The 27,482-nt window shown below is 44.9% G+C and overlaps 1 long non-coding RNA gene across 1 annotated transcript in view; it reads right to left on the bottom strand.

Annotated features, from left to right (window-relative positions):
* LOC115518149 overlaps positions 1 to 23,101 on the bottom strand; it is a 53,712-nt gene extending 30,611 nt beyond the window's left edge. Inside the window, exons 1-2 of the long non-coding RNA XR_004343828.1 lie at positions 22,265 to 23,101; positions 11,255 to 11,355 (exon numbers count right to left, since the gene is read on the bottom strand). This is a non-coding gene — a long non-coding RNA (uncharacterized LOC115518149). The remainder of the gene's footprint in view (positions 1 to 11,254; positions 11,356 to 22,264) is intronic.
* Between the last annotated feature and the right edge of the window lie 4,381 nt (positions 23,102 to 27,482).

Below are 27,482 nucleotides of genomic sequence, written 5' to 3'. Positions count from 1 at the left end.
CTATTTGTGATAGTCAATTCTGATAGATGTCGTACGTTTTCCTTAATACAACCGAGTCGTCCGGATCCTTAGGCTCATGGAAGATTCAAATCAGCTGAACAGAATTTGGCAGGTGACAAACGGTTTGGATGCAATTTTGCATCTTCCCTGGTTCGTTCTGCTTCTAAAGGGAGGAAATGTGCCACATTCGATCACTGGAAAGGACCCAGAAGATTCCAGGCAGCCCGGTCCCTCAGTCTTACAATGAAGCCAAGTTCAATGAGAATGGATGGCTTGGATCCTGCCCTAGGAAAAGAACCCCAAACGTGCCCCAGCCAAAGTAGCCCAGTGTCATGGGAACTGGCCCCTAACTGGGATCCTAACAAATCTGGGAAAATCTCTGCTGTGGGGAGTTTAGATCCTTCTCGTTCAAGTCCCCTGGACCAGGAGGCTGTGTTACCTGAGAGCTTGTCAGCCCCACAGAAGCCCCACCCAGATGTGCTGAACAAAAATCTGCATCTCAGCAAGGTCCCTAGGTGACTGCTGTGCCAGCAGGCTGAGGGACGCTAGGGTGGGTTCACCGCGGGGACGGAGGTCAGGAAGGACCCCTTCTCTGGGACATTCCGTACTACGAGTCTGCTGCTCATCGAGGAGACCCTCCCTCGCCGACGACGAGGCAGCTCCGCGGAGTCTGAAAGTTCACCTCCTCTGAGCTCGAGACCCCAAGCTGTGTGCTGCAGGGAGGCTGGGGACAAAGCTGAGGGAGCCTCATGGCCAGTGCTCTGTCCACCTGCACCTCTCCCTGTGGCCCTACAGAGGAATCAGGCTGTCTCTGACCCCCAACTTCAAATTAGCAAAAAAACAAAAAAAAAACAAAAAAACAAAAAAAAGAAGAAGAAGAAGGGAAAATCAGTCCTGGGTGACAAGGGTGAGCAAGTTACTATGCTGTTTCTTTACAGTGTCTCTAATCTCCCCACCAGGCTGCAGGGTGGGTGGGTGGTATTTTAGAGGTGAGGAAGGCAGGGCTCGGAGAAGCCCGGAAACAGGGACCACGGGCCACACAGCCCAGGAGACACGGAGACACCCGAGCTGAGTGAGATGCCCGGGCCTGGCCCCCCAGGGCCGCATTCCGACCTCACCTCTGGTTCCTCATGGACTCCCGAAAGCAAAACAAACTATTTCCCATGTGCAAATCACGACACGCCCTCCGCATATCAATTCCTTCTCCGGCTAACACCGGGAAGGGAAAGTCCTTCAAAGACCTTCTTAAAGGAAGGGGTGCTCAGAGGGAGAGTGAGAGGCGGGCCTCTGAGGCGCCTGGTTAAATGGGACTGGGGCAAGGAGACCCAGGCTTGCACCGAGGAGCAGGCCTCCTCCAAACACCTGACAGGAAATGGCGGTGCTGGGGGACAGTGGGAGGGCGCCTCTGGCTCCTGTTAAATAAAAGCAACATCCCCACCCTGGCCTTGTCTGTCCCACATGTTGGCAGTCTCCCTCAGTGCTCCCTAAACCCGAGTGTGGGGTGCTGGGGCTGAGACACAGTCCCATTGCAGAACGAGTCCGACCGACTTGCTCCCCAGAGAAGAAACGAAGGGTAAGACTAAGCAAATTTAAAGACAAAGCACAAAAACACTAATTTCTCTCTCTCTCTCTTCTTTTTTTCAATCGGAGAGAAAGGAAGTAATAAAATTCCCTTGAAGTCTATTTCACAGCAGCTCCTCCGGGGCCACAAAATAAAAGGCAAAACGCATAGACATTACTTAAAATGCAAAAATGGCAAAGGGAAATATTGCTGTGGGTAGGTTATAAATGACTTTAGAGATTTGGTGAAGCTAAATCGTCCAGGCCAACTGAAAAACTGTCACTTTAATCCGAAGATGGTAAACGTCTCCCTGTGCTCTGCTGTGGTATCAGAACAGCCCCTTATTAAATTATGGTGTTTTATAACTAGTGAATAAAATTGGTATCATGTTTACTATGCAAAATCCCCACGATTTTTCAAATGGATGTGCATTTTAATACGAAATTGAAATTTAATATCGAAAGCACCAAGCAATAAACCCAGCCCACCTAGTTCCAAACCCTGCTTAAATTATTTTTTGAATTTTGTATCTAATAACATAGTACAATAACACTGAAACAAGATTAACACTGCGATACTATTTGTTTAGGAAACCAAGAGTGTTGCTATGGAAACAGACATTCTGCATAACTATGGAAACAGTGACAGTGTTGTAAATAAAGATACCAAAAGGGGAACCATGTAAACTTAACATATGAATTCTAAGAAGAATAGAGTGAGGAGGTGGAGGGAGGAGGAATTCTATTTATTATTATTATTATTTTTTTTTTTTGGTAAAACAAGCACAGTTATATATTTTCCGTCTCCTGGTAAGACTTTTACACTGTTCTCAAAACCTTCACCGTGTTTTCTAGAATCTTCTGGTAGCTTCTCTTTTTCCATCAACTGTCCAGATGATAATCTTTTTTTTTTAATTTTTTTGTAATTTTTTTTGTAACTATTTATACTTACTGATAACATTCATTGAAAACTGTTTTTGATTTTTGATTCAACTTTACTCTGATAGCGTTTTAGAAGCCAAATTCCTTTTCCTAAAAATGTTAAAATAGGGAAAAAATGCAGAAAGCGTATGTTTAACTTATTACATTTTGAGGTCTGAAAAGAATACTTTTTAAAGCCCTGTACATAATATTTAACCCACAAAAATTTTTTTTTAATTAATATAAAATTGTTTTTTTTTAAATGAGAGGACCTTTTGAAACCATAATTGGAAGACACTCCTCCTCCATTTGTGACGGATTCCCTGCTACCTCGAGTCCTAATGGAAGCTAATGACCACGTCTTACCTCTGCAATTCCCCTGACAGTGATTAGACTGCCAGGCCCCAGGAAATACTCCGCCACTGTGGCATGAGTGGGTCCCTCAAGTTATAAAAGCATCAGCACGTCTCACAACAATGCAATACACTAGAAACAACAGGAGGCCACAGGACGCCCGACCCCCTGGCCGTGATTCAAGGAGTTCACTGGATCACGAACTGATCTGATCTCCTTTAACAGGCAAGGGCCAGGGTAACAGGAGTGCTGTAGTAACACAAGTGAAACCACCAACAAGGGATGGGGGGGAAGGTACAGGCTGTTTTCACTGGGGCAAAGCCCGAGACCCGCCAGGTCCCCCTGGGATGTCGTGATCCCGTGAGCTGCCCACCACCATTGCCCCGGAAAGGTCAGACAGAGTCGGATATGACAGTCCTGGGGCTCAGGGCCGCGTTCTCTCCTCAGCTGCCGGTTCCCGGTCCTTGAGGTGTGAGCAAACTAATATCCGTGTGCAAACATGACTGTGTAACCTGGCATTTTGTAAGCCCCTGGACAATACTGTTTTTGTTTGTTTTAATTTGGAACACTGTCATGTTTGAAGATCCCTAGGAGGGCAACAGATAAATGAAGATTTTAGATAAGCACGTTGGACCAGATCACTGGTTTGCGAATTATGTTTTGAGGAAGGAGAGGCCTGGGGAGGTCGGAGGGGTGGTGGCGGGGGGGGGGGGGTTGTCGGGGTTCTGCTTCACCCAACAAGCTGCCCCCTTCAAACTGTCCCTCGCAGGATCGCCTCTGCTGCTCACAAAAAGTAGAAAGCAAAAGCGACCTTCAAAACTGCCAGACAGAAAGTTCCTTCCAGCTTTATACTTCTGTGATTCTCTGGTTACTTTCTCAATAAATAAAGAATTATGAAACAAACCACTAAAACAGTGTTTTTAATCAAAGAGCCTCTTTAAAGTCGAGCTGAGAGTCAGATACGTGTCATACACATCACATTACACATTATAAACATCAGACGCGGACTGAACATCCACCGCGTGCCAGGAGCACTTCCCGGCGGGGACGAATGAGAGTGATCAACACCCACCTGTTTGCGCCGTGGACACCCATAAGCTGGTGAGAGTCAGGGTCGGGTCTGCGGGCAGGAGGTCGGTGAAATCACAGGGGACCCCCCAGCTCGGGAGGGCTCGGGCTTGTCCATGCTCTGCTACTGTGTCCTGAATTCTTAATTATTTTATCTTTGAACTTACGCTTTTAAGTGAGGTCTGATGGGACATTGAAGCATAAACATGAGCAGATGTAGGGTAGGATATGGGGGGGGGTGGTTATGCACAAGGGTGTTGGTGAGCTCAGCCTGTAGTAAGAAAATACCACCGATGAGGTGGTTTATAAACAACAGGCATTCATTCCTCGCAGCTCTGGAGGCTGGAGGTGACAGAACAAGGTCCCCTCGGAGCGCAGACCCGGTGTCTGGTGAGGTGAGAGCTCTCTTCCTGGTTTCACTGGGTGCGGGGGAGGGAGCTCTCTGCTGTCTCCTCCTATCCTATCAGGGCCCCGCTCTCCCACCTCATTTAACCTAACTCGCCCCAAATACAGACACACTGTTGGCTAGGCCTTCAGGATGTGAATTTTGAGGGGACACACTTCAGTCCATAGTGGTATATTATCCTTGCTCTGTTCTTCATGGTAGAAAGAAAGAAAGAAAGAAAGAAAGAAAGAAAGAAAGAACAACCAGAAGGCAATTGTTAAACTGGTCTAACCACTTCATGGAAGGTTACGTGCTCATTCGATTAAATTACATTTTTCAAGTTTCTTCCATAACACAGAAAAGACCTTGGAAACGTGATAAAAGGGAAAACTCCAGTATAATGTACATGGCATATTGACAACCTGGTAAAGAGAGAGACCTCTGCCTAGAAAAAAAAGGTAGCTGGTATATTTGACTACATCTTAGGGGTGATTGTATACATCGATAGAGAACTAACACAGATTGCCGAGGACAGAAGACAGGTAGAGGATCTTGAAAGGCAATCGTCCTAAGCACATTGTTGCTCACACAACAAAAATAGGGAAATAGAGGTAATGTATTTTAAATTTTTTTTTCAACGTTTATTTATTTTTAGGACAGAGAGAGACAGAGCATGAACGGGGGAGGGGCAGAGAGAGAGGGAGACACAGAATTGGAAACAGGCTCCAGGCTCCGAGCCGTCAGCCCAGAGCCTGACGCAGGGCTCGAACTCACGGACCGCGAGATCGTGACCTGAGCTGAAGTCGGACGCTTAACTGACTGCGCCACCCAGGCGCCCCGAGGTAATGTATTTTAAAGCGTGCTTTGGATGCTTGGATGTAATTATAGTGCCCGCTTTGTGGTTGTACCACTGGAACAACAAGGGATTCAAGGGATCCGTTCTGCGGGTGTGGCTACATGAATGACATCTACCGTCTTGTCCATATGATATGACAAAACCAGTTGGCAGAAGTGGGGAAAAAAACACCCAAAAACCAAACCAAAACAAAACAACAACAACAAAAACAAAGACGAAGACCCAGGGTAAGTAGCTGTGGAATCAGAAAGGCCTCCCCCACCTTTTGCTGGGTGGCCATGGCCAAGTTGTTAAACATCTCTTATCCTTAGGTGACCCACTTGTACACAGTAAGGATATTGGTGCCTAACGGTCTGCGTCGTTTTGACAATTATGTGAGACAGACAATAATAGCACGTGCTATGTACCAAACATTTCATGTGAAAGTGGCACAGCCCTATCTCTCTGAACATGTTTAAGCCATCTAGAAGCGTGCCTGGCATGCGGTAGGTAATCGATAAACCTTGGCCCCCATCTTCTCCCCACAGAGATTTATGCATGAATATATGTCCGCAATCTCACTGATGTGCCCTAATACAAAATCCATTACTTCCCCTATGTGATTATGGCAAACATCTTGTAGCTGTGCTCTACCTAGAAGAAAATAATTCATCCTTTGTGATTTCAAAGTCATAAACATTACAATGAATCATACTAATGAATATTTAAAAGTTACTCTTATCCAGTGTGGCTTTACTTCGGTAGTGGAAGAAACATCCTCACTCAGGCTGGAGTCTTCAAGAGGGAAGAACCGTTTCATTTTCCCCCCTGAGCCGCTCACTGAAGCCCTCGGCTCTCCTATTCGCTCCGGGGTCTCATAATCAGGGTGTGCACCTGCATGGATACGTGCTCATGGGTGTGAATATCCCTTCACGTATATGCTTATCTGATTCGTGTTTTAATTTGATGTGTCTGTATATCTTTTTGATTTTTTTTTAATGTTTATTTATTTTTGAGACAGAGAGAGACAGAGTGAGAGCAGAGGAGGTGCAGAGAGAGAGGGAGACACAGAATCCGAAGCAGGCTCCAGGCTCCCAGCTGTCAGCACAGAGCCTGATGCGGGGCTAGAACCCACGAACTGTGAGATCATGATCCGAGCCGAAGTGGGACGCTTAACAGACTGAGCCACCCAGGTGCCCCAAGGTGGGCATTTTATTTGTGTTTTTTTTTTTTTTTTTTTAACATTTGTTCATTTTTGAGAGACAGAGTGCAAGCAGGGGTGGGGCAGAGAGAGAGGGAGACACAGAATCTGAAGCAGGCTCCAGGGTCTGAGCTGTCAGCACAGAGCCCAATGCGGGGCTCGAACCCATGAACTGTGACATCATGACCTGAGCCAAAGTCAGATGTTTAACCAACCGAGCCATCCAGGGGGCCCTCTGTATATCTTTTTAAATGCTTAAGATATATTAGAAGATTTCCGTCTCCACGACTTACAAAGAAAAAAACAACGTCTTTGGATATTTATGACGGAAGACTTTTTACTGATGGGGGCTGTGTCCCCAAAATGTTTAGAAACCTCTGCTGAGAGTGTTAACATTAGAGTCACAGCCGCCAGTTAGCATTCATATGAGCTGGGACTAGTTATGTCACCCAACTTGCAACAAACCTGTTTCACAAAAATATAAGAAAAGAACGTGGTTGGGTTTAAGGGCTGTTTCTGAATTACAGGTAAGCCTTGATTCCTTTGGAATAAGCTATTCCTCCATTAGCTAGCGACCATGAGCTAATTAGCACCACAGCAGGGAGCAGGGACTAAGTGGAAACCGCTGCTGGGCCAAAGTCAAATGTCAGACGGTTACCTGCACTACAGTCCTCAATGCCTCCCATCCTTGCTGTTCATCGAGCAGAGCCTGGAGCCCTCCGACAGAGCTCCAGAAGAGCTGATGGTTGCTTAGCCTCCGTGTTCAAAACATCGCATGACAGGACACCAAATGGACAGGCTACGAAAGCAAAAATAAACAAGTGGGACTACACCAAACCAAAAAGTTTCTTCTGCGGAGCAAAAGAATGACTGAAAAGACAACCTACAGGATGCGAGAAAATATTTGCAAATTATATGCTGGAGAAGGAAGGCGTTAACAGTCAAAGCGTATAAAGAATACTTTTTGAGGTATAGGCTACTGAGTTATAGGTAAGTAACTAACTAAGTAAATGACCCTATTAAAAAGCAGTTAAGGGAGCAGAATAGACATTTTTTTCCCAAAAAAGACAAACGGTCAGGTGGTAAATAAAAATTCGTTCAGCATCCCGCCTCATCACGGAAATGCAAATCAAAACCACTGCTCGCACTGCCTCTCAGAAATAAATAAATGTTAAAAAAAGTTTTTAATAGAATTTATTGTCAAGTTTGATATTTAGAGCAGCACTATCAACAGTAGCCAAAGTATGGAAAGAACCCAAATGTCCATCCGTGATGAATGGATAAAGAAGATGTGGTTCATGTATTCAATGGAATACTACTTGGCAATGAGAAAGCATGAAATCCTGCCATTTGCAGCAACGTGGGTGGAACTGGAAGGTGTTATGCTGAGTGAAATAAGTCAGGCAGAGAAAGACAGATACCATATGTTTTCATTCATATGTGGAATTTGAGAAACTTAACAGAGGACCATGGGGGAGGGGAAGGGGGAAAAATAGTTACAAACAGAGAGGGAGGGAGGCAAATCATAAGAGACTCTTAAATACAGAGAACACACCGAGGGTTGATGGGGGGGGGAGGGGGAGAGGGGGAAGTGGGAGCTGGGCCCTGAGGAGGGCACTTGTTGGGATGAGCACTGGGTGTTGTATGGAAGCAATGAACCGTGGGAATCTACCCCAAAACCAAGAGCACACCGCAAGCGGATTCTTACTTTATCAAATCTCTACCCACTTACTCCAATGCCCATTTTAAAATACGACGTCAACCTTTCTACCTACACTTTTCATTACTGAAATGGCAATAGAATTACCTGCTTTTCACTTTTAACTCAGTAAGTGAAAAAGTGCAACGGATATCCTTCATTCGCACACGTGGCCTGGATGAAGCTCCGTTTCTTCCTCGTGCAGACGGAGGTACACAAGGCAGTAATGCAAGGGTGGCCATGCTGTATACCAACTACAGATGCCATCCCAGGTGCCCACTGGCCCCAGCAAGCCAAGACGTTTAAAGAACAGTGGAGGGGCGCCTGGGTGGCGCAGTCGGTTAAGCGTCCGACTTCAGCCAGGTCACGATCTCGCGGTCCGGGAGTTCGAGCCCCGCGTCAGGCTCTGGGCTGATGGCTCGGAGCCTGGAGCCTGTTTCCGATTCTGTGTCTCCCTCTCTCTCTGCCCCTCTCCTGTTCATGCTCTGTCTCTCTCTGTCCCAAAAATAAATAAACGTTGAAAAAAAATTTTTTTAATAAAAAATAAAATAAAGAACAGTGGAGTATTTGCAGTGTATTTCACAATCCCAGAAGATCTAAGAAGAAATCTTGCCAAGCATTAGGGACAACTATTTTCGGGGCATATTACAACTTGTGAAGTTTCGGGATGAGTCAAATTTCCATTGTGGTCTTACCCTATTTGCTTTTCTTACTACCGTTGATATTTAGACTTACATGTTGGGAATTTCCTTAGAGGAAAATAAAACTACAGTGATGTTGTATTCTGCGCCGTAAAAGATTTGAATGAGCTGTTGGGAGGGTGGCACGGACTATAATCTGAGCAGATATGAGCAAGTGTCACGTCCATTGATAGAAAATGAGCAGATAGGAAAAGCTCTCAAAAAAACAGGTCAGAGCTATATGTAAAGGAAATCTAAGTCAATTATTAGATAGTTTTTTTCATATGACTTGTGATCGAATGTTGAAAAGGAATTTGAATTTAGATAAGCTCTACCAATGGCAATAAATGTTCTCATCTTTATGGATGAAATACACTTTTCTTTAATGATTGTAAATGGTAAAGTCATCCCCAGTAAGGATGCTCCCCTGGGTATTTCCTACATGGCACTTTTACATTTTTACCCTCATTATAGAGGTATATGGAAATAACAAAAGGAAATTTGGCATTTTTGCTTTTCTTTGATGTTTGAAGTGGGATACAGTGTAGAGTAAATGCACGTTCTCCTGGAAAGTTTGAGTGTGACAAATGACCTTCTCCTCCTCCACAACATGAAAGCACCTTGCCTACGTGGGGGTTCATTTCTACCCCGTTTAAGTCTCTTCCCGTTGCCCGTGAGGACACACAATGTGCTTTGCCTCGGCTTTTGCCACCAACTATCATCTCTGAGACCCTGGGCTCCGCTTTCTTGCTCGGGACCATGCCCACGGCTTGCATGGTGCTCCTTGGAGGTGTCCGTCTCTCCTTATCTCCTGTCATGTGAATCCAACAGCATTTGTGGTTTCTGAATTGCCCTGTGGCCTTCAGACCGTGATTTGCCTCCTACCATTGCTAAGTGTTTCATGGGGTCGCTCGCTGTAAGCTCTGGATGGGACATGACTACCTCGGGTATGACTTAGCTCCTGTGTAGACCTAAGGAGTTACTTTGCTATGGCGGTCGGAACAAACACGCATACAAAAACAACACAAATGTGTTGTCCCTGCACCCAGAGGTCTGAGATCCAGGGCTAGTTGCTACTGAGGCTCTGAGGGAGGGTCTGCCTGGTCCAGACCCCTCTCCTGCGTCCAGTGGTGTCCTGGCCAACTTCGGCGTTCTTTGCCTCACCCCCACCTCTGACTTCAACTCGACTTGGCGTTCTCCCTCCGAGTGCATCCCCTTCTTGTAAGGACACCGCTCAGGTCGGGATCACCCCAGTGACAACTGTTAACTTCATTCCCGCGAAAAGACTCTATCTCCGAATAAGGTCACATTCTCAGGTAGTGGGACCAGGACTTCAGTTTATGAATTCGACACCATCCAACCCATTACACCTGGAAAAGGTTATGCCGAGGAGATGTCCCCAAATCCCGCAAATCACTGAATTCACACCCATAGGGCCTTTGCCGACCGAGACGCCAACAGCGTGAAGGCAAAAACGGGACAGGAAGCCTATCTTGACAGGTCTCGAACTGCTTAAAAAGGCCAGCTTGTTTGCACGTTTTGTTTGCGATCTGGGGGTTCCTCTATGATGCTTTCTTATTCTCTTCCTTTCACCTCCCTCAGGAGGGCAGAGGCAGAAAGCTCTCCTTCACGGCCACCAGTTTGACTCAGAGCTGATAGGCAGGCTTCTTGCTCTGCTTCTATTTTTTTTTAATATATATTTTTTAATTTACGAGAGAGTGCATGTGAGTGGGGGGGAGGGGCAGAGAGAGAGAGAGAGAGAGAGAGAGGGAGAGAGAATCCCAAGCAGGCTCCACGTTCAGTGCAGAGCCCGACATGGGGCTCGATCCCACGACCCTGGGACCTTGACCTGAGCCGAAATCAAGAGTCCGACACTCAACCAACTGAGCCACCCAGGCGCCCCAGATCCCAGACTATTTTAAGCAGTCAGTGTAGCCGGTCTAACCCTGGAGTTGAGGGTCGCAGAACCCACTTCTGCTTCTCCTTCTTCCTCAAAGTCGTCACATCAGGCAGAATAAAGTCAAGTCTTTGTTTTCTTTAATTCCATTTTTTTTTAAATCTAAGAGTTAATGAGTTCACCTGGGCTTAAGGAGATTTGTAATGAATTTTCAAATCCCTGTAATTATTATTTTTATTGTAATGTGGGATTATTAATACCAAGCTAGAAATGTCGCTCAATATGCAAAACCAGGTGATAAGTACCACTTGGCTTTTAGGAAGCACATTATATAAGCAGTCCATTATGAGAATAATCTCGGGTTATAGCCAGCTCTCAAAAGACCTGGCAAATAAGGTTTTAAAATCAAGGCACTTGCAGGCCATTATAACAACTACATTGGTAAAACGTACTAGAATCCCCACATAATAAGTGTCCCTTAGAGAATAGCAACAAATTATATAAATATTGTATTTCAAAAAGAGTGAAATAATAAGACTCGGTCGAGGTTAAAACGACTATGTCCAATGATATCAATGCAGACAGTACACAGCATCCGTCCCTATTAGTTGTCAGGCTGGAGGGGACACGCGGTCCCTAGAGCCCGGTCATCACCTGGTGGCCATTGCCCCACATCCCACACAAGTGGCCAAGTGCAGATCATGTCGCAGCGCTGTCCTCACTGTGCCAGGAAATGCCAGTGGGCACTCTCCCATCTGCAAAGAAGCAAAAGGCTCCAATTACCAGGAACGGTGAGCAGGAAATCGTGAAGGGCAAGGAGGAAACCCGTAGGACTCATGGAAGCAGGAGGAACGCAGGGCACTGAGGGCAGGGGGTGTGGAGCGAGGCACAGGTGCAGGCTGGGGGCACAGGGCAGCTGCTCAGACAGGACGTTGGCAGCTGGTGGACAAGCTGCTTGGGCAGAAGGAAGAAATCTCTGGATTCGTGGACTTACTGTAAGTCCCGTGACATTGTCGTGTGCCTCAATTAGCTCCAGTCGTGAGGACACAATTAAAGGGATAGAAAGTGGCCTCTGACCTACACTATGCCCCAGAACACTCGTGCCTCATGCATGGAGCAGGGGGCAATTTCCCATTGAGTGAACGGTAACATTTCCGGGAGATAAGGGAGTATGTGTGCTGGTACAATGGGTTGACAAGAAAGTAAGAAACGCAGCGTATAAAATAAAACACACATGACTTTTTGCATCCAAAAGTGTGTTTCCTCCCGCAGTAATAAAAATACTTGTGTGTGTTTGTGTGTGTGAGATCCGTCTACATGTAATCCAAAAATGTGCGTAATTTAACCTTAATTTTTCATTATCTTAATATAGTCACATAGTTCAAAATTAAAAAAGATATAATGGAAAAGAATCAGGAAATTCCTCTTTTGGAAATGCATTCAGATGGAGTTCATTACGCAAGATGGTCAGTCTCGTGGCTTGAGAACCATACTTCAATGTTTTGTTTGTCTGTTTTTACCAGAAGCAGCCTTCCCCAGATTAATCTCCAGCTACCACTAAGAAGCATCCACAGACTGGGCCTCTGGAGTTATCTCCACAGGTTTGAAGACGCAGGCAAAAGCTGTCCTGAGACTCCTAAATTTAGCCTTTGGAGAAATCGATCGTGCCATGAATTCAATTGACTGTCCCTGGTATCACATTATCCACGGAGTTACTGAGTTTTGGGGATGACCCTTTTGATTGCTCAACTGAACGTAATAAAACACTCTGTGGCTTTTTACATGTTCGGGGGAAGTGGAGTGCCGAGGCAGCTATTCAGACAATTCATGTCAAAGTTGGATTCTGACCTGAACCATTGGCTGGATCGTGCCTTACAACAGTGGACAATCGTGGCAGGGATCCACCTGAAGTAATTTGCAAAACTTCGCTCTTATCTGTGTGATGTGAAACATGGTGGTCCCCCCGGTGATCCACTCTTTTGCCTTTCCTCTTCCCTGTGCTCCATGAAATCCCAACAAAGGAAAAAGAACCATTCCTAAGGATCATTTGGAAATGTGTTTTTGGGGCGCCTGGGGGGCTCAGTTGGTGAAGCATCCATTCTTGATTTCGGCTCAGGTCATGATCTCATGGTTGGTGGGATCGAGTCTCATGTTGGGCTCTGTGTTGACAGCATGGAGCTTGCTTAGGATTGACTCCTGTCTCCTCTCTTTCATTCTCTCTCTCTCTCTTTCTCCCAAAAGTAAATAAATAAACTTTAAAAAAAAATAAATGTGTTTTTACCAAAGAGCAAGAAAACTGGACTGGGTTGGGGGATGTATATTATACACGTAAACACTTTTAAAAGCAAAAGCAGGTATTCGTCTTAACTGGCTTCTAGAAAGGCTAAATACAAATTGCATGAGTTTTTAATGCCTTAAAAGACTCTATTTCAGGCATTTAAACACCATTATTTTTAACAAATGTAATTTTATTTCTGCTATAAGTTCTTGGCAACACTAGGAGAATTTTGCGGAGGAAATTTTGTCCCTGCTATGTGAATTACATTAGATTGCCAAAACTTTTCTAGGACTTGAAGTAACTTTACTAAGTAACTTTAAAGGCCACCTTGATCTCTACAACTTTAGGCTTCAGGGACTTCGGCATCAGACAGAACTGAGTTCAAATCCAAACTCTGCTGCTTTCAGTGGATCATCGGAAAGGTTTCTGAACCTCTCTGAGCTTCATTTTACTCATCAGTGAAATGAAACTAATAGGACATACCTTAGTGGGAAGACTGGGTTCAAGAAGAAACAGGATTAAATGGGATAGTGGGATAAAATAAAAATGAGAATAGCTCCTTTAGTGGGAATGTTATGCCTTCTGACTGGCCACTTGTATCAGTCAGGACGAGCTACATCATGCTGTAGTAACAAAGAAACCCCCAGTCTCTGTAGCTAGGCACACACAAGCTTTGACTTTTCACTTTCTGCTTCCTCTGATGTTTGAGTTCAGGTCTAGAAGGGCTCATACCGTGTGTGGAGCAGTCCTTCAACTGCATGGGGCTTGAGGGCCTGGATTCCCACCACTGACCCAACATTTTTAAAGTTCTGTGACCTTGGAGAGTGACTTCACATCTCTGAATCTCGTCATATTACCTATAAAGTGGGGGAAATAACAGAACCTATGCTCGCATGTTGGTTGGGAGGGGAAAAAAGTTACCAAATGCATAAAACACCGGATCAGTTCCTGGCCCAAAGTAAATACTAGATACATGCTAGCTACAGTAAAACCTTGGTTTGCAAGCATAATTTGTTCTGGAAACATGCTTGTAATCACACTTGTCTATCAAAGTGAATTTCCCCATAAGAAATAATGGAAAGTCAGATGATTTGCTCCATCGCTCAAAAACATTCATATAAACATGATTACAATACTGTTAAATAACACAAAATAATAAAGAAAATACAAAATATAAAGGAGAATAAACAAATTAACCCGCACTTCCCTTGGAAAACCTTCGTGGCTGGTATGAGGGAGGCAAGAGAGAGGAGGATTATTGTGTAGGATGACTTTCACTATCACTAATGGGTGTTGACTACAGTGTAGTATTAATAAACTCCTGTCATGTACTGTATTTAATGTAACTGGCAATAAGGCAGCAGAGGGAAGGGTCTCTATCTGCAGGCAGCCTGACCTAGAATGAGGCAAAGCATTCCTAAACTCATTCTTGGGTGGAAAAGCAAAGGACTGTCCCTAGGTGCTCTGAAGTGACAAAAACACCCTAGTGCCAGTGTGGGCACCTTCCATCATTCTGAAAAATCACTGATTCCTGCCAAACACCACGGCCTGAGACCGAGCATCCGAGCACGGGAGACGATCACTCACAATCCCGCAAAGAGACAGAGAGAGAGGGAAGAGCCGTCGACTCAGTTGTGATCACGTGACGTTCAGCGTCACATACGACTCGTATTGCAAGACATCGCTCGTTTATCAAGTTAAAACGTGTTAGAAATGTTTGCTCGTCTTGTGGAACACTCCCAGAACAAGTTACTCATAATCCAAGATTTTGCTGTATTGTTATTCTTTTGCTTTAGAACAATACATGCCTTTTATTCACAAAAATAACTTTCTGCTAATACATTTACTCAGGACCTTTCGGAATATACGTCAAGGCAGACTTGTGGCAATGGTAACAATCAAGTCTCCCTTCAACTTCTAAGTGAGTTTTCTGAAGAGTATAAATACATTTACTTTCTCTGCCAGCCTCTGTGCAAAGAGAAAGAGCATTAGGTCCGGAATCAGGCGAGCGTGGCAGCAAATCTCAGCTCCATTACTGACCAGAAGGGTAGTATTAGATCAGGAAATTTCTTAATTTCTCTCCCATGCTGTGCCCCTGTCTGTAAACTAGGGTAGGATCAAACCGCCTCATAAGGCTACGGTAAGGATGCAATCTGAAATTGCTTTTTTTTTTTTTTTTTTAAATTTTTTTTTTCAACGTTTATTTATTTTTGGGACAGAGAGAGACAGAGCATGAACAGGGGAGGGGCAGAGAGAGAGGGAGACACAGAATCGGAAACAGGCTCCAGGCTCTGAGCCATCAGCCCAGAGCCCGACGCGGGGCTCGAACTCCCGGACTGCGAGATCGTGACCTGGCTGAAGTCGGACGCTTAACCGACTGCGCCACCCAGGCGCCCCTGAAATTGCTTTTGAAGTGCTTATTCTCACATCCGGAACACAAGAAGCTCTCAACAAAGGTAGATATTAACACTATCATTAGCATCCACGTTTTTGAAATACTTCCCTCCATTCAAGACCCTGACCGAGAGATACGTTTTACAAAGTGTTCTCTGAAAACCTCCATTACGTCCTGATTCTCTGAATGTTCACTTATTTGACGTGTTTCATAGAGTCGGGTTCCTTATTATTTATTTATAGCCTGTGGTGACAAACGCATTGTCTCTTTATCTTAAATGGATTAGCCAGGATATAATCTTCTTAAAGGAAAACCCCACAGCACGGGATGCTAAACAGATTGCAGGTGTTAAGATGGCATTTGCAGGGTGTTTTTTTCTTTCTAATTGACAAGACCTTTTCACAGATCTATGGGGTACAATGAAAATAACAATGACAACAGCAGTAGTAACAACCAGTATTTTTGAGTGCTTGCTTTGTGCCCGGGATCTCGCAATCCTTGCCAATCATCCCACTGGAAAGTTGGTGAATATCAGTAACCTTGTTCTGCCACAGAACTTTGTGACCTAACCCAGCAGTGCCTGCAGTCCTTCAGCGTATCTGTGGGTTTATTGCTCAGACCTTCTGCAGGTCTAGCCTGTGCTTACACACGCAGCTGCGTTTAGCTTGTAGGCTGGAAAGACGTTGGGCTCAGTGGGAACGGCTACGATCTGCGCCTGTGTTTCCAGAAGGTCTTTCCTGCCAAACGTCTTCACAGAATGGAATCTCCAACGCACCCCCGCCCTCGCCCCCTGCACAAGCTTGTCCCACGTGTGTTGTGTTCTGCTTGCTTGTTTCATGTAGTTTGATGTCTGACTGGCCAAAGAAAGTCTGGGCGAAGCCTAGATTCAATGTAGAAGAGGAATTCATACCAAAGGAGCGATGCACTGGGCCGTTCCTGCAGAAATCTACCAAGTGGGTAATCTCTTGGCCTGCATGACCAATGTGGAAACCAAGGACGGTAGGCATGAAGCATCTTGCCTAGATCATGCAGCTAGTGGGTGATAGATAGCACAGAATTTGAGTCCCACGTGGCTTATTTCATTTTATTCTTAGTTCTAGTAAATTAGAAAAAATCATCAGGCATTGTTTTTTCTGTTGGTATTTTGTTTGGGTGAGGTCAACAAATAATGAGACGAACCCACAACTTGACTTTCTGTGATGCCTCTCGTAACACATACATGAAAGACACTATGGCAGAGGGCTGGATTTGCTACCCAGAAACCATGCAAGTCACTGTCCAGATCAGAGAGCTGACTCCAAGCCTCCTTTGAACTGGGGCGCAGACGTATGGCAAAGTTCGCAATCATGAGAGGTAGGCAGACTTTCCTGGGAGGACTATACTTTCCAAATGTGTTTAAAAAAAAAAGAAAAAAAAAGATAAAAGATAACAGATAAAAAGGAAAGTTTCTTCAGGAGAAATCTTTGGACTCTTCTCCTCTTCTTTTAACAGCTTTACTGAGTAACAATTGATAACTCAATTATATAATTGATTACCATCAAGGTGATGGACATACTTGTCACCTCCTAAGTTTCTTAGTGCCCCTGTTCACCCTTTCTTTCCTCCTCCTCCTTCTTCTCTCTCCGTCTCCCTTTCTCACTTTCTTTCTTATTGGTGTAAGAATACTTAATGTGAGATCTACCCTCTCCCTTTGTTCAGCGCACGACACGGTATTTCTAACTACAGACATAACGTTGTACAGCAGATCTCCAGAGCTCATTTATCTCACATAAGTGAAACTTTATGCCTATTGAACAACAATCTCCCCCCTTTTCCTAACCTGAACCTGGAGCTGCCTGGACAGGCAGCAAGCATCCTAGAACCATGAGAATAAAAACTACAAAGCAGAGATGATGAATCAGAAATTGGAAAACGATACTGGATCTTTGAAGATGTTACTGAGAGGCTCCTTCGGCCCCAGATCCTCCTCCTTGGCACTTAACTTTATGTGAACTAAATACGGGGTCAATGGTGAATATCTCTGTTCATTGTACCCTCTGTAACTTGCAGCTGAAAGTTACCCCAACGGCACGAAGTTGTGTAGAGTCGTTTCGGAAAGGGGGAAGTTGACAACACAGAGGTTTTTCAGGCAATTAACTAGGTAAACAGTCCGAGCAAAACGTTTATAACATCAACAGTCCTGATCATTTTGCAAGTGCCAGTTTGGCCTTGCTGACGAAGGGGACAGTCGCTACAATTACTGAAGCAGTGAAGTCAATGCTTTCCCTTCCTTTACTTCCGGAGCCTGAGCCGAAGGCACCAGGCATCTGTGAGGTGGGGCTCAGGCACGCGACATCACCCAACTAGCTTGCCGCGTGGCCGTTAGACCCAGATGTTGTAATTTAATGAAATAGTGTCAGAACCGTTTTAAAAAATGTATTTGCCAAGCTCGGATAGAAACGGTTAACCTCTCGGATAACAAATGTCTGAACACCACTGTCGAATAAGCAAAATATTCCTAACACGCGGTCTGAATGAAAGATCACTTTTGTAATTGAACAGAAAGGTGACTCATGCTTCAGTGGCCCCACATCAAGCAGTTAGATCACGCACCACGCACGGGGTCATGTTAGGTTAGAAATGCACATGAAAATGGTTTTGGGGGTTATTTTACGACGCACGTGCGCTATCCGTGAGAACAATTAAAAAGTGTTCACCCTGGGTGGCTTCAGCCCACATGGCTTTATTTTCTGATCCAGTCCAGGTTATTGCTGTTAATTGAAAATCTTGCTATTGTGCTAAAGAGTTCACCTCCTTTCTTTGAAATTGATTTCATGCAGGATGAAGAAAGGAACACCGTGAAAGGGAAAGGTATTTTCCCTTTTTGTACTAAGAAGAGATGGGATAATTTTAAAGAAAGGGTTTCAGGATGAAGCTCCCTGGTCAAGTGCCAGAGAATGGAAATGGGGGGTTTTAATTTTATTGATAAAACACTCCCCGTTCAAAGAAAATTAAAGTGAGCCTTTCATAGAAGTTGGTGTCTGATGCCCTATTTTATGTCTATACGCCAGTTGGAGGGCAGAACTGAGCTAACTCTCTGGATCATTCCAGGAGAAAATAAACAACTCTCAAATCTCAAAATAGCCAGAATTGTGTGCAGAATATTCTCAATATTTCGTTGCCGATCCCGAAGCCAAAGTGAAAACAAACTGTTTCAGCACACCCAGGTACATCTTGGCTAGTCATCTGGCAGACCGGTTAATCAGGCAACAAATATTACTTTTCATAGTGTGAAGAACATATCTGGCTAGTCCCCCAGGGTACAAATAATTACATGACCCATTCCTGGAGTCCTAACGGTAGGGCTTCTAATCAAGGTGGGCAGGTAAGAACGCACACGCCGTGGGGGATCCCAGAGCACCACGGAGCAGAGACAAAGAGGGAAAAACACTGCCAGCACCCTCCTTGTCATGGTGGTTGAAGACACCTTGTCTTGGCTTGGGCCACCAGAGCAGAACCCCGCAGACGGGCTGCTTAAACCACAGACATTTATCTCCCGGAGCTCTAGGGGCTGGGAGTCCAAGATCAAGGTGCCAGCATGGCCAGGTTCTGGGGAGAGCTCTCTTCTTGGCTTGTAGACCACCTCCTTCTCATTGTGTCTTCACAGGGAGGAGGGTGAGAGAGAACTCTCTGGTGTTCTTTCCTCTTCTTGTAAGGACTCCAGTCATATTGGGTCAGGGTCCCACCTTTATAATCTCATTTAATGTTAATTACACCCTTTTAGAGGGCCCATCTCCAGATACAGTCACACTGGGAATTAGGGCTTCAACCTATAAATTGTGGAGGGACGTGATTTAGTCTGCAGCAGTCCCGTGGGCTGGAGGGGGCCACGGAAGAGCTGGGTCAGTGTCATGCGGGTTGCACGACAGTGAGTCTGGGCTGTCTCCTTCAGAGGCATGAAGTGCACGTTTCTCAGAGGCCACTGCTGTCACACTGCAGGGTGCAAAACCCTCAGAGTCTGATTTCCGGTGGCCCCAGCCTCAGAATTTGTTCACGTGCCCTCGACGGGCCTTTGCTTTTCACCCAAACAACTCGAAATGACCCCCCAGAAAAGATGAAAGAGACGGGAGTTATAATCTCTGTCTTCACACACATGTGATTTCCAGAGACTGCATTGTTAGCTATGAGCTACGGGAAGTGACTTTTTTGTTGTCGTTCTTTATTACTTGATTGCTCTACAGGAGACATCTCCTACAGAGGCTTACGTGCTCGTGGAAGACAGACGGGATTCTCCCCCTCAGCCCCTTGCTGAAATATGCACTCGCAAGAGCAGGGGTTTCGACGTGTTTGGACACAGCCCCTGGCACACAGCTGCTCACTCTGGTTTGAAGGAAGGATGGTTGACGGGCGTCGCAGACGTGTGTTCCAAGTATCTCCTGGTCCTCGTCATCTAGGAAGGGCATAGTTGGACCTTATATTTAAAACGGCTTTGTATGTCAAGTTAAAATGGTTGTATTCAGGCCGCTCTACGCACACCATGGTCAACAATGAAAGAGCAGTGCTTTGATATTCATTGAGTAAAATAATAGATAAATGAGTCAGCGGGATTCGAATACCCTGAGACAAGGGGGAAAGATTTTTATTAGAAAAGTGACACTTTCGAAGCAGCATTTGAGGACCCATCTGGCCATCATGTGAAGCATTCACGAGAGCCGGAGGGAAGAGTGTGGCCCAAGCAAGAAGACGTTGGGAAGACAGATGGGCCTGACATAGGGAAGGCCCAAAATAGGACGGTGGCCGTGGGGACGGGCAGGCTGGGGTGGACAAATCTGAGGGCCGCCGAGAAGGCCCATTTGCTCTTTGGAAGGGGGAGTGGTGGGGTTGGGAAGGGAAGAAAGTTGGCTCTCGGGATCTCGGGCTTACTGGCTCGGGAGAAGAGGTCCCTATTCACCGGGGCGGGGAGGTCTCACTGGGAGAGACTGAACCTGCCACCTTAGCCGTCCCCATCACAGAAAGTGGGTTTCCTGCAGAGTCCCACCACTTGTAAGGCCACATAGCACAGAGACGGTCAAGAGGAAGGGACGGGGGAAAGAGGGCGGACGACGGGGTCCGGACTCCACCCGGGCATACCAGAATCCAGAGGAGGAACCACCTCGACAGACCGGCTCATCACCCTGCCCTGACTCCTCTTGTGAACGGCCAGATGAGGTGCGTCGGCCTCTTTCTCTGTCGGCTTTGACATTCCCTTCTAAACAGCCTTGAAATGCATGTATTTATCCGCTCGTGTTAAAAAGAACTCTTGTCTGAAAGCAGATCAAAGTAGAGTTGCCCAATTCCTCAGATAAACGAGGTGGGGGGAGTCGGGATGTGCAGCATCCCACCCCCCAAGTTCATTGTCGTCCTCCCCAGAGACCCACGAGATGCCTCTGCAGGTTCTCAGATTCCAAATGCTGAGCCCTGGCGTTGTGATCTGTGCGCGAGGAAGGAGACAGATACCACGCGACGAATCTACTCTAGGCCCCGAAGTATCTGAAATTACCCCTGCCTCCACCCTGCGTCACAATATTTAGCTTGAGCTCTTTGGGAGAATTAATCGCAAAACATAGGAGGTAACTTCAAAAAAACAAAACAAAACAAAAAAAATAGAGTCCCGTGGATTCCCAGAGACTAAAAATTCCAATAGCCTTTTATCAGGAAACCAAGAGGAGGCAAGAACCACTAATAAAAATTCTTGCTAGGAGAGCTCATATGGATGTCCTGCAACGAGATCTCTGTCCCCTGGGCGGACCTTTGCCGTTGCTTTTTGAGGAGTGCTGGAGAGCTTTGCTGTGACCCAACAGTACACTTTTGCAAAGTGGTTGGCTAACGTTCTGGAATGTAGTCTATGGCCATTCAATGAATTCTTTCCTCTGAGCAAACAAGCTGGCGCTAGAGGTATTCCGCACATGGTCACTTATTCCCATTAGCAACCCCAAACAAGCAAACGGCCTTACCCAAACGGCAGAAAAGGCGAGGTTATTTTTAAATGTGCTCCATTTAACATGTTTCACAATCTGTGGTTTCCCAACAACAAAAAGAGCTGTACAACCTTTGAAATTACACGAGAATTCAAAAGAAGGCACACCAAGTAGGGAAAGAGGCGGTCGAGGGCAAGTCACACGTTACAAATGAATGAAAATAACAAAATCCTCTGCAGAGAGCTTATTGCCATTTTGGTAACCTCCTAGCAAAATCTACGCCAGGAAGGAAAGAGTTATGACTTTGGGGGAGGAACGCATTGATCTAATGTTTTTCTCCCAACAGGCTTCTCGTATTTTTAAAAATAAGTACGCTCCAAAGTAGCTTTGAGGAATGTGTTTGTAAAGGCAGCCTGATTATAAAGCCCAGGAGATTACAGCAAGTCGGGGAGGAGGGGGGTTCTCGGTTTCCCATGATGGCAGTGCCTGCCAAGCGGGCTCAAGTCAACAGGACACGGCTGGAAATCCCACAGCCCCCGTACCATCGGGACGTCCCTACCTATGGAGGGGGCCATCCAGCACCCGCCCACAGATGTCCTACACAGATGTCCAGGGTAATAGCCGCGGCCTCACCAGTGAAACATGTCTGGTGGAAGATAAAAAGAAACCTTGCATTGAGTTCACATTTTTGTTTTCAATTTTCAACCGTCTTGACACGTGATTTGTACAAGCTTTACACGAGCTCTTTCTCGTGAATATTGTCTGACATCAGCCACCCTCACATTGTTAAGGACTGAAATGGACCTGGCTTTTAACCCCTGACATGATTTCCTAATAAAACGTGCTCTTCAACAGACCCGATAACTGACGAGCCGAGGTCATGGCCAGCCTTGCTTTAAAAAGACTCACCACGCATCACCTGTACCTGTGAGACAGTCATTTCTCAAACAATCCCTTTCATCTGCAAATGAGGAAATGAGTCAGCCTTACTAAGTGTTACCTCATCATTGGCGTTTTGCTACTCAGCAGGCATAGGAACGGATTTTGTTACTCACACAAGCCTGGTGTCACCAAGCATACGGGTTCTGTGGATCCCTCCTCTTCAAACAACCCCAGGTTCTATTGTCTAAGATCTCAACAGTCTCTCTGATTGGGAAAGTGCCCGGCCGGTCACAAGACGACATGACTCATTGTCACTGCTCAACTTCAGCTCAGCACAAGAGCTCAAAGAATCAAAGCAACCCTGTGATATCATCCCTTTACTATGCACCTTTAACATAGTTCAGATACAGACCTTGTTGAGTAAGACACAAAGCTTTCAACTGAGAAGAACGTGTCTCCACTACTTAGGAGAGCAAACATTCTGGGGTTATGTTTGATTACAAACACCAGACATGCTCCAGGAATCTGGGTGTGTGGTCTCGGCTGATACGAAGTATTCCGCAAGGTTTTGAGCTCGACTGACCGGTCACCTGAGTTGGTCAAAGTTTAACCCGACCGACATAGTTGGAGCTTCGATAACCGTTCTGTTTCCAGAAGACACCGAGGGGTTTACCTAACTGAACTCCTGGTCCCGAAAGAGCCCATGTGAAAGGGGTTTCCGTAGCCATCAGCTATAGTAACACTTGCAGCAAAGGCTTGTAAGAGGCTGAGTCACTCCTTTTGGTAAAATCCAGCCAAAATGCAGAAAGCCCACAGGCCACTGTACAGCCAAGACGAAGGAAGTATTTTTAGTTGAGCTGATGACACCACTTGCTCGGGATGGCTCCAGCTGGAAAATTGGAGAACAGAACGGGGCAGAGAATGTTGCGTTCGGGAAAGGTTGGGTATCATGTGAAAAGTTGGGTTTCTTTCAAATTTAGCAAATCATTGTTTAGCTTCCTCCTCTCCCCTCCTCCCCCCTCCCCCCCACTCCGGCATTGTCTGTTTCCTTCTGGGAGATCTTGAGAAAACATAGAAGCTTTGTCAGTCTCTAAAGAGGAAGCCAAGTATTGTGATAGGGTGGTATATTGCACTCCCTTACCCCCAAAGCATACAGCTTGTTTTTGAAGAAACTTGCTTCCCTACCCATTGTCCTGTTTGTTTTATGAAGGCTGTAGGGGTAAAATCATGTGTGTCTGTCACTGAATTGTTGGTTAAAATATCACTTAAGTGAGAGCCGTTCGGCGCTCAACTCTGCGCTGTCGGAAAGAGTTCTGCGAAATCTTACCACCCCACTCCTGTGACTCGGCTGGTCCCTGGAACTCTGGATGTGTGTGGTCACATGTGGGCCTCTCCTGGCCATGTGCCTCCCAGCTTTGTGGGTCGATGTGGAGCCTCGTCTCATCTCTGATCTGTCCACGGACTAGTATTGACTTTAACCTTGAGTAACTACTAGAAGATATACCTCATCAGAACCAAACATTGGCATCTTTAAAGGCCATGACCATTTTTACAGACAGTAACAAAAATCATATATGGACCTCGAAAGTGATTCTTAAAGAGGCTGTTTCCCATGGATGTCCTTCTGGGCAGGTTTTAACAGTTAGTGATGACCAGATAAATACGTTTTTCAATGATTTGGATTACTCTGAAAACCTACAAAAGTGGTGCCCCAGCTCTTTTACAGAAACTTATCTTAGACTTGGAAACACTTAGTTTTAAGGGTGAAAATGACAAAAACAGAGTAACTTTATTTTTTTCTTGCATCTCATTTAAAATTCGTCTATTGGGCTAGACTAACATGCCAAGATGTTCCCCATAATGTAAGGATTTAATATCATTTTACCCAGGCCCCGAAAGGACTCCATAGACCAGAGGTGCTCCTCACGTGGGGTGCCGAGAAGTCCTGGGCACCCCAACCTCTCTGGGATGCCCCTACTCCATCACACTGATGGCGTACCCTGTCCTACCCCTCCAGAGTCAGGCACGTACACAAAGTATCTTTATCTTCAGTAAGACAGGTGATAAACTCATTCAAACCAGAGAAGCTCCCACGTTAACATTTCAACCCGGAGATGCAAAAGAAAAACACGCGATCATCATGCACAGAAGCAAGAGAGCCTTCCCAAAGCCTCCCCTGCCGCTTGAACCATCACGTATATACTTTCTGACCCGAAATAAAATTAACAACCTGACCCATGGTTTTTTCAGATTAGTAATTTTACGTATATATGAAATGTCGTACACAGTTATACAACTTAAACTACACGTGCTATGCTTTCAATGGTTTTCTTCCAGCAAATGGAGTAAACTCGCTGGGAGACAGTGACCTTGTGGAAAACATAAAACTCCTCATGGCCAGTAAGACCGGATCAGCAAGCCGAGGGAATGTGATGGTCGTCAACAGCGACATTCTTGTGGTTTTATTGCCCCTCAGTGAAACCGTACGTGACACAATCTCAGCTCACACTTTCTCCCCCCGTTCCGCGACGCCCCCCACTAGCATCTCTCCCTTGACTAGTGCTGAGCGAGAATTTTCTAAAAAGAGAGGAAGAAAGAAAGAAAGAAAGAAAGAAAGAAAGAAAGAAAGAGATTCGCCACCCCCCACCCAAAACAAGTAGAGAGGTTAATCCCTATAAGGAGTTCCAGTTAACAGATTTTCCAAAAATTAAATCACTATTTCTTTTTTTTTTTTTAATTTTTTTTTTCAACGTTTATTTATTTTTGGGACAGAGAGAGACAGAGCATGAGCGGGGGAGGGGCAGAGAGAGAGGGAGACACAGAATCGGAAACAGGCTCCAGGCTCTGAGCCATCAGCCCAGAGCCCGACGCGGGGCTCGAACTCACGGACCGTGAGATGGTGACCTGGCTGAAGTCGGACGCTTAACCGACTGCGCCACCCAGGCGCCCCTTAAATCACTATTTCATAAAGGTTACTGATATAGTTCATTTCTACTCAGCAGCAAATCGTTTGATTCAGTAAATTTGAAGTGAAATTACCTAGAATCTCCACGGCCACTTTTCTAGATTCAGGCTGCCTAATATTTTTTTTATTGGAATTGTTTCAATTAGTATGGAACAGAGAGGATAAAGGTTTATAAATATAATGTAATATATTTATTATTATATTCATATCAATAGTATATTTAATAATAGATACTTTAATATATAAATATATATGTACTACATATGTTTTGCTATATATAAAACATACATAAAATTATTCTACTTTATGTATAATATATAAATTATACATAGTTACAGTTATACACAGTTACACGCATTCACACACACATATACACATAGAGAGAGAGAGATGCCCGGTTCCTCTCTCTGTCTTGAGTTAAAGATAGTAACATAACTATCATTCTGTATTTTAAGGAATAGCATTCTGTCATTCTATGACACCAGTTAACTATTGTGTAATTATTTTTTCAGTAGATTTGAGGCATCTGATGATTATTGATCTGTTTCCAAATATCTTAACATCAAGATCGAACAAAGCTGCAAGAAACAATGATCCAATTTCGGTATGTTAGAGGACTGACTCTTATCTAGTCATTTCTATATTAAATCACAAAGCTGACCCCAAGCAAAACAGTGTGTTTGTTTTTTGAAGCACCCGGAGCTCATCTACGGACTCTGGGTTTTATATAAATTAGAACCCAGGCTGAAAAAATAACCACGGGAGAGAACAACCAATGTCTTTGAGTATTTACTTCCAAGCAATGAATGTGTGCAGTTTTGTACCCAGGGGGAGATGGTCTGAATTTATGAATCACTTTGGAGTTATAAAAACTGAAGTCAGTGAAAGCGTCCTTTTTACCATCTCACCTTCTTATGAAGTTTCTTAGAGGGATTAAAAAGTATTGATATTAATAAATATAGTACATGAGATGAATGGGCCGTAGAACTCCCAAGTCCGTGAAATAAATGCCAGACTTATCTGGTCGTATGGCTGGCTTAACAATTAGTAGTCCATGTTGGAAATAACACGCTCACCATGTCCCATTTCTAATTTTTAAAAAAAATTTTTAAATGTTTATTTTTGAAAGACGGAGAGACAGAGCGTGAGTGGGTGAGGGGCAGAGAGAGGGGGAGACACAGAATCCGAAGCAGGCTCCACGCTCCGAGCTGTCAGCACAGAGCCCGACACGGGGCTCGAACCCACGAACCGTGAGATCATGACCTGAGCCGAAGTCGGATGCTTGACTGACTGAGCCATCCAGGTGCTCACCATGTCCCATTTCTAATAAAATTTTGTAAAAGCCTATTTGATATCTGATCATTTGTAATGACTAAATCTGGTTAGGATATTGCTACTGAAGAACTTTAGTGGCATCACATATCGTAATGTAATAAAATATTCCATCATGAAGTATCGCTCTACGCCTAAGATTCTGCATCGTATGAAAGACTCTCTTTTGAAAAGGATTGATAGTCTATCTGTGCAGCCCGTTCAGTGTCAGATATAAACCCAGGACAGCTGGTGAGGATAAAGCAGGGGGCAATGAGGGGGACCAGAAGACACAGCTATGGCTGTGCTGAAGCCTTGCACGTAGGCAAAACTTTCATTAGTGAATTTTTCAAGAGATATGTCCTCACGTGACTTAAAACTCACAATACTTAAATATTCTTAATACATAAGCACTCTGGTCAAAGGGTTAATGGAAGAATCTGATTGGACAGACTCAGACCATGTATTCAAATTTCAGTGGGAAATCTAGCATCACATGGAGGAGAAAATTCTCCTCCAATATGGACTTACAAAAATGAAATACCCATTTCTCCCAAGTGTCTGCCATGCTTGTTGGATTCAAATTACGTTAAAGTCTGTCTATACTATGAACAGTTAGATGAGCAGATACAGAAATCAATCTCATAAGCATCACTTTATGAGAAAATGAGCTAAAGAGTAAATACTGGCCCCAACGTTTATGCTACTTGAGAACTCTACTGATTAACACAGGCCCACCGCACCAAACAGGAAAATACGTGACCTGTAGGGAAGAAGAAATTTCAATAATAATGAAAACAGTATTTAAAATTTTTCAGATTATGGGGCGCCTGGGTGGCGCAGTCGGTTAAGCGTCCGACTTCAGCCAGGTCACGATCTCGCGGTCCGGGAGTTCGAGCCCCGCGTCGGGCTCTGGGCTGATGGCTCAGAGCCTGGAGCCTGTTTCCGATTCTGTGTCTCCTTCTCTCTCTTTGCCCCTCCCCCGTTCATGCTCTGTCTCTCTCTGTCCTAAAAATAAATAAAACGTTGAAAAAAAAATTTTTTTTAAAATAAAAAAAAATAAAATAAAATAAATAAAATTTTTCAGATTACTAACATCTCTAAGGATAACGGAA

The sequence above is a fragment of the Lynx canadensis genome, chromosome B4 (genome assembly GCF_007474595.2).
Source record: "Lynx canadensis isolate LIC74 chromosome B4, mLynCan4.pri.v2, whole genome shotgun sequence".
In the NCBI taxonomy this organism is placed as follows: domain Eukaryota; kingdom Metazoa; phylum Chordata; class Mammalia; order Carnivora; family Felidae; genus Lynx; species Lynx canadensis.
The sequence above is the reverse complement of the archived record's forward strand: the minus strand, read 5'-3'. Positions and strand labels throughout refer to the sequence as shown.